Source organism: Nanorana parkeri, unplaced genomic scaffold, assembly GCF_000935625.1.
Source record: "Nanorana parkeri isolate BGI_ZX_2015 unplaced genomic scaffold, ASM93562v1 scaffold254, whole genome shotgun sequence".
In the NCBI taxonomy this organism is placed as follows: Eukaryota; Metazoa; Chordata; class Amphibia; order Anura; family Dicroglossidae; genus Nanorana; species Nanorana parkeri.
Genome location: NW_017306522.1, coordinates 143,285 through 150,703, shown reverse-complemented (window position 1 = coordinate 150,703; position 7,419 = coordinate 143,285). Strand labels below are relative to the sequence as shown.

The following is a 7,419-nucleotide window of genomic DNA, read 5'->3' as shown; positions in this document are numbered from 1 at the left end:
CTGTCACAGCCCAGGTATGCAGGAGTGATTATGCCGTTCTAGCTGACGTCCCGCCCAGCACCTGGCAACCAGTGACATCACACGAGAACCATTGACCCCAAAAGCAGTCTATAGCAGCCATATCAGTGGCTACAAGTCCCTCCATACACATAAGACAGTGTTTTCTTTTAAGCATAACTGTTTAATCATTGATATCATGATATTTATTACACGCGGCTACATAAGAAGAGGAACCTTTGTGGGTTTGTTGCTTAAATATTAATACAGTTACATTAAGATATGTTGCAATTTTTCAGCTGTACACTTGGGGCTCTGTCTATAAACATAACCATTCGCCCTGCGACTCTCTCTGAACGTACTTCCAGTGGGAATAGAGGCAAAAATGAACATTCTTCCTAAGATTTCTTTTCAGGTTGGAATGTAACATTTGAAAAATACTGCACCGGGTTCACTAGATGGAGCTGAGGAGCACAGTCAATAAATATTTTTTTCCTATGCTCCTCAGCTCCATCTCAGTGTCCTTGCGTGTCACTAATCTATTAACTGACATATCCGTCTGGATGTCACAACATTTCTTAAAAATCAACCTTTCAAAAACTGAGCTCATGATATTTTCTCCCCCCCGTGCACCTTCCCCCAACATTTCAGTTGAGATTGATAACAGTCACTTATCCAGCCCTCCCCTCATGCCAAGGTCCTAGGTGTTATCCTTGACTCGGACCTCACATTTCTTCCCCACATCTAATCACTATCCAAATCCTGCCGCCTTCACCTTCGTAACATCTCCAAAATACGCCCCTTCCTCACCAAAGAAACCGCAAAATTACTCATCCACTCGCTTGTTATGTCTCGTCTATCCCACCTCGACCTAACCACTGAACCATCACATTCTCAAACAATTCATCCCCTCACAGCTACCTCCTCATGTATCACTTCCCCCTCCTCTTTTAGATTGTAAGCCCTCAGGGGCAGGGCCCTCCTTACCATCTTGTCTTGAATTGTGATTGTAATGTCTTCCTTATATTGTAAAGCGCTGCGCAAATTGTTGGCGCTATATAGATCCTGTATAATAATATTAATAATAAATAGACCAGCTTCTAAAAGATTCTTGGATAAGAGACATCCTCAAAGATGAATTGTACTGTTACAGCAGATCCTGCACATGCTGTGGTTGCACATTATTATTATTATTATTATACAGGATTTATATAGCACCAACAATACGGTACCGTTACAATACAGTTTCAATACAAGAGGGTTAGGAGGACCCTGCTTGTGAGAAGTTACAATCTAGTAGGTGGGGCAATTGCACATATTTGTTCTCCCGGCTATATTCTATGGTGAGCAACATCATTTCCGACTATTGGAAGCACGATATTCTGCTACTCCTAGAGGACCCCATCTTTTTTTTTGTTTTGTTTCGAGTGGTATCTGACCCTTGAGCGGGATCGACTATTTCAGCTATTTCGGAGGTCTACCATTGAGACTGAGGACTCTGGAACTAGTTTACCTATAGCTCCCCCTGCTGTAGATTCAGATTGTATTTTTATTAATTATATGGCTTAGACCCTTGGTTCTCAACTGGTGGGTCGTGACCCAAAAGTGGGTCGCGACCCCGTGTTCAGTGGGTCGCCGTATGCCTTCCACTTTCCTGGGTGAGAGGCTCCTCTGCTTCCCCCTAGCACAGCACTGCCCGGCGCCAAGTGTTGACTTGAGGTGGGGTGGGCTGGGGGTATGGCAGAGAGGGAGCTCCATCCATACATGTATTGGTTATTGCTCCCTCGCATGCTCGGTATAGGTGCCTGGACCGGAGTGACATCATATTCTGGCTCCCAGCACTTCTACAGGCACGCATGAAAGCTATACAAGCAATGCATGCTTTTTAAATGTGAGTGCAGACATCTCTCAATTTCTATTTCATAGTGCAGGTAGTATGGCCCAACAGAGGCATTGGAAATGTAGCAAATTGGGGGAATGAATGTTTACTGAGAGTGATGGGATAGAGTTCTCCTTTAGGCCGAATTTGTCTTATGCATAGCTCAGATTTACATTTTCGTTAATAGTTCAGGGACTTGAATGTATTTTTAAGATTTCACTTCTGAGTTTAGTGTCACTTTAATACAGAAACTGACATAGAGTAATCCCCCGCTGATCATTTCCATCTCCCTCTTTAAGCATTTTAGGTTTACTACTCACTTGCTCTCCGTCTGCTTAGCTGCACTTTTAAGACTTTTAAAGCAAATCCAGCCAGCGCCATAAAAAGCTTTTGGATGAAAATCCTCCCGGTTCTGCCGCCCTCTCATAATAGGTGGACAGCTGTTTTTCCCTCTTGTAAACTAATCTTTGGCTGGATAAGCACCAGACGACCAATAACTGTACGGTGCTCAGTCTTCTCCTCTGCAGGCCAGAAGAGAAACGGGTCACATTATTACGTTCAAACCAACGTCCCGAAAGCCTGATATGAAAACCAGATGTGTGAAGACGAAGATTTTTCCTGTTCTTTTTTTTTTTCCATTCGCCGTTTTCACTGCGCAGGCACATCCAAACATATATATACACTTGTCTCTATGGAAAATCATGAACTGGCCTCAACCCTCTAGCTGGGTTCTTCATATTATATTTGACTGGAATCAGCTGCTGCGGATTGCCAATGGCTCCTAGGTTTGGAGGTGCCTGTCATACCAGTGATATTAAAGTCAAAAGGTTTTTAAGTGATTTCAAGTGCTGATGAAATCAATTCCAATGGACGCTGCTTCTTGATGTTGAAAAGTTTTAGCTTCCTGTAGAATTAGTTGGTCCCCTGAGCTCTGGCCCTGATATCCTGTTTTAGGGCCTGTTCACACGACGTCCGTTTTCTGTGCTGACCTGATCCGTACGCTCCTGCACTAAAAATGCGTCCCAATGTATCCCTATGTGTTTTATGGGCTACAGTTCTCACGTGTGCAGTCCGTTCAGGTTACGACAGAAAAATACTGCATGTCACATTTTGTACGGTCAGGAAACAGTACGAAAACGCAAAACGCATCAAAAACGCGTCAAAAATGCAGTGCACTGTAGCTAACATACTGACAGCCCCACTCCAGCAAAAAAAAAATATATATTTTTTTTTTTACTGGAACGCATAAAAAACACGGCAAAACACATAGCACCGCATCTGCTGATCCGCACCTGATCAGGACCTGAAACTCATGTGAACAGGCCCTCAGGGTGGCTCCTTTCCCTTGCAGGTGCGTATGGAGCCACCCTTGTGTGTGCTAGTAAGCTGTATGTGTCTCCACAAACACACAGACACAGCAAGGCAAGACATTTCCCTGCTCCTCACTCCTCCTTCCCCCGGTAACCCTTCTCCATGCTAGTAGTTGGGCAACTGCTAGAGACGCTCTGCTCCTTGTGATGTTATACTGGACAGGAAGTTCAGGGAAGCGGAGCTGAGAGTTGTAGCTGTTCGGAAACATGATGACTGTAAGTGCTTGGGCAAAAATTTTAAGGAATACATTGTTAGGTGATGTATATTGGTTTTAGGGATGTCCCGATAACACTTTTTAAAGACCAAGTACAAGTACTTTCCCTCAGGTACTTGCTGTTACCAATTACCAATACTTTGTCTTAAAGGGACATGTAAAACAATTTCTAAAACAACACAGATTGATGATTTTAGAGCAGTTTCTCACCAGGGCTAAATACAGATGTCGCCAGAACTGAATATATGTCCCCAAAGCAGAGCACATGTCCCCACAGCAGAATACATGTCCCGAAAGCCGAACACATGTCCCCAAAGCAGAATTCATCTCACCAGGCTGCGTGTCGATCTCACCCGGGCGACATGTGGACATCTGCAGTGGCTCTGCGGGCACTCCACCTCACCAGCGATGCTGGGACCCGGGCCTCCTCCACATGCAGACCGACAATGCTGGTCCCTGGCCTCCTCCACCGGCAGACTGTCTCCGTCGGCCATCCGACCGACCATCTCCGCTGCTGGGTCCCCCCAACCTCCATCCTTCTCCTGGCCCAGGCCTCCCCTGTCAGTGGGCGGCGGGACCCCCCAGCTGCTAGCCCTGGGGCGGCCGCACTGGCTGCACCGCAGGTAGTTCCGCCCTTGGGGCTCTCCATGGCTGTGTCAGCGCCAGGAAGGAAGAGGAGGAGATGAACTGGACAGGCACTGCCATGGACAGCTATCTGCAGGTCCCCAGTAGGCTTGGTTTGATATGGATTTGTTATTTTTAAATTTTTAAATTATTTAAAAATAAATTTTAAATAAAAAAGTTTGAGAGTTTAATGCTACTTTAAAGGGCCATCCCTGCTAGGGGAAATTAGGGTTGCCACCTGTCCAGGATTCACCCGGACAGTTCGGGTTTTGAATGCTCTGTTCGGGTTTCATGGCAGCAGAAACCCGGACACAAGATGTCAGGCAGACAGGGGCAACCAAAATTAAGATAGGGGCTACTGCCCCCCACTGAAAATAGTCTCGACTGTGATATTTACATAGGAATGGGTGGCTCTATTTAGATATGAATAAGCCACGACTAATTTTCCCCAAAAATTGTCTGCGCGTCTCTAGAGTGTTCGGGTTTCGCTTGAAGAAAAGGTGGAAATGCATGAAAAGAAATTAGGATTTTGCATGGACATTGGCTGCCTTCATTTAGGGGGCAGGAAACTAAGAAATGGAAAAATAATCCCTGGTCTTCATTCTGATTGTATTCTGACTCCGATTGTTGTGATAGCGATACATTCCTTGCTGAGACCTCTATGCCTGGCCTGTATAAGCAGATATACTCACTGCCGACAATCCTTGTCAGATAGCTGAACTCGCCAAATACCGTTTCCATCCACAAAGGTGCTTTATTCTGAACATCAGGTTACAGCAGATGACAGGATACAACAGATGAATGAATTGTGGTATTTATGCGGTCAAAAGATGATGTTTTCGTATCGTACTGTGCAGAATTCACGTGTCCCTGTTACATGTGGCCTGTTAGCTGTAGCCATGACACAGGAAGTACTGACAAGGAAGAAGGGTGGGGCATTACACACAGGAAATGTGTCATCGATATCAAGAAAGGAAACACAACATGTTTGATACCAAGAAAGGCCACTAGATGGCAGCATATAACTAACATATAAAACGTCCATAGGAAAATGATTTAGGGAAACAATCTATATAAATTCTATCTACTAACAATGCTTCTATGCTCCATTGGGGCGGCACAGATTGGATGTTAGGAACAGCTCTGTATATATTGCAAAACGTCATCCCTTATCCATTTAGGATACAGACACAAATATTGTATTGAAACTGCACTGGGATGTGCAAAATTTGTCTAAATTCAAGAAACAAGTGTATTCTTAAGCCGGCAAAACACTTGTTTTTTTCTAATTCAACCCTGTGAGCCTATTGTATTCATTCTGCGGTGGGTATGCAGCTGTCAGAATACCTAAACTCTGACTGCAGCTGATTGGATGCAGTCACTGTTTGGCAGAGATTTTTCAAATTGGCTCCTTAGACAAAAGTTGAATGAAAAATCAACTTTTGTGGAACACAGGAGAGGTGGTGGGGAAGAGGGTGTTGAGTTCAGGATTCAGGTCCCAACAGGGCCACACACTGGTTGAACTTTGGCTGAGTCAGCAGGACTCTAGCTTACTTGAATTTGGTGTGTTTTGTGTATTTTTCCCAGATCTGTGCTGTAATCTAGTGTGAATCCTTGCCTCTGTGCAGGAACTTCCTGTAATAAAGAGCGGTCACTGCTGCTCTCCCTCCTTGTGCAGGGTGACTGGTTGTTTCCAGCGCAGCCACAACACAAGACAAGGCAACATGCCTCATCATGGATGGGCACAGTCACACCACTGCATTCTGGGGGGAACACGGTGGCATGCGCTGAAATGAAGTACAGCACGCCTTCGTTTTTTTTAACGAAGCGAAAAGCAACGCTGAACAACCACCTTGCCCCCACTGTGCCTATAGAACTGAGTACAATGTCACTTGTGACTTTTCAATAAAGTTGTAAAAAAAGTACACAGTACAATGTGCCAGGATTGTCGCATTGGCACTGTGTTGGGCACCGCACACCAGCCGATTGTGCACTTTGCTCAGCGGCTGGTGTGAATGGACCCTAAAACAAGCCCTCACTGACCAACCCAGAAGACTGAGGACAGAGGTCATACAGTGGCAGTACTAGAAAAGATCTGAGTGTTGCAGCCCCTGAGGCATATTAAACAAACTGGGGGCCCAAAAAAATTAAAAATTGCCCGGAGTTGGCCTTTAATGGAGAACTATGGGGTCAGGGCTTTTCCCCATAGTTCTCCTTAGGGTAACGGGAGGACACAAACTAGCGTCCTCCGGTTACCCTAAGCTCAGTATACAGCGAGCTGCAGCTCGCGGTATACTGAGTCGCCGGAGCGGATCCCGACATCGATGAATCCAGCCCCTCCCCTATCACGGCAGAGAGCCTTAAAAATGGCCTGGATGGGAAGGGGGGTTTAACACCGCGGATGTCAACTGGTTAAGGACCAGGTAACGGAGGCTGTCTCCTCGCATCCCAAAAGCAGCAATTGACTACACCCGTTCCCTTTTCTTTGCCGTTTGTCTAAAGTGATAGCATCAGCAATTTCTGTTAAGCTGGACGCACACTAGAATCCGATTATACTGTCTCTGTGTAATGTGCTTCAACGTGGTCAGAAAAATTACAATTGTCTTGTACACTCTTCTTTAGATCTACCCACAACTGTGTAGACCGGGGGCCTGCCGAGCTGGATGCCAATTAAGTGGATTGCTTAAGCAGGTCCATTGGTACATTGCTGGGGTAAATCTAATGGAGATTGTACAGAGATTGTAAAATTAGACTGAGACATAATTAAGCATCTTTAGATTTACCCTTGTGTACAGTTCTGGCATTTGTAAGAGAATGGAACCCAAAACAGGGGCGATGTAACCCCAGCAAGTGAGAATGGAACCCAGTACAGGGGCGATTTAGCCCCAGCAAGCATATGCAGGAGCTACATAATCATTGTCCAAAGATAGAAGACGCCGGGCCGAAAAGAAGCAATGGAGAAGATAGCAGTAGTGGCAAACGGGGCTCACGGAGCTGTCAGCAATGGAGGAGGGTAAACCCAGAGGTAAGCCTGGCAAAATGTGAAAGTATGCTATGCATGCTTGGGCATGAAGGCAAGAACTGCCAACCTTCAGTCACCCTACAGTCCCACTTTAGGGAGATTATACAAATTGGAATGTGTGAACGGTGTAAGACCGGACACCTAGGGGATATACAGTACTTCACCGAAACTTCCTCTGCAGTCTTCAGTCGGGCTGATCACTGGTAGATAGCCGTGAGTCATTCTGACCTCTGTGTCCGCAGTGAAAGGTGAATGTCTTCCCCGGTATGGGAAGTTTATACATACATATATATATATATATATATATATATA

General features: G+C 45.4%; 1 protein-coding gene across 1 annotated transcript in view; it reads left to right on the top strand.

The window, feature by feature from the left end:
* Positions 1–7,419, top strand: part of AMOTL1 (angiomotin like 1) — a 124,475-nt gene that overhangs the window by 28,316 nt on the left and 88,740 nt on the right. The gene's annotated exons all lie outside the window — the stretch shown is intronic.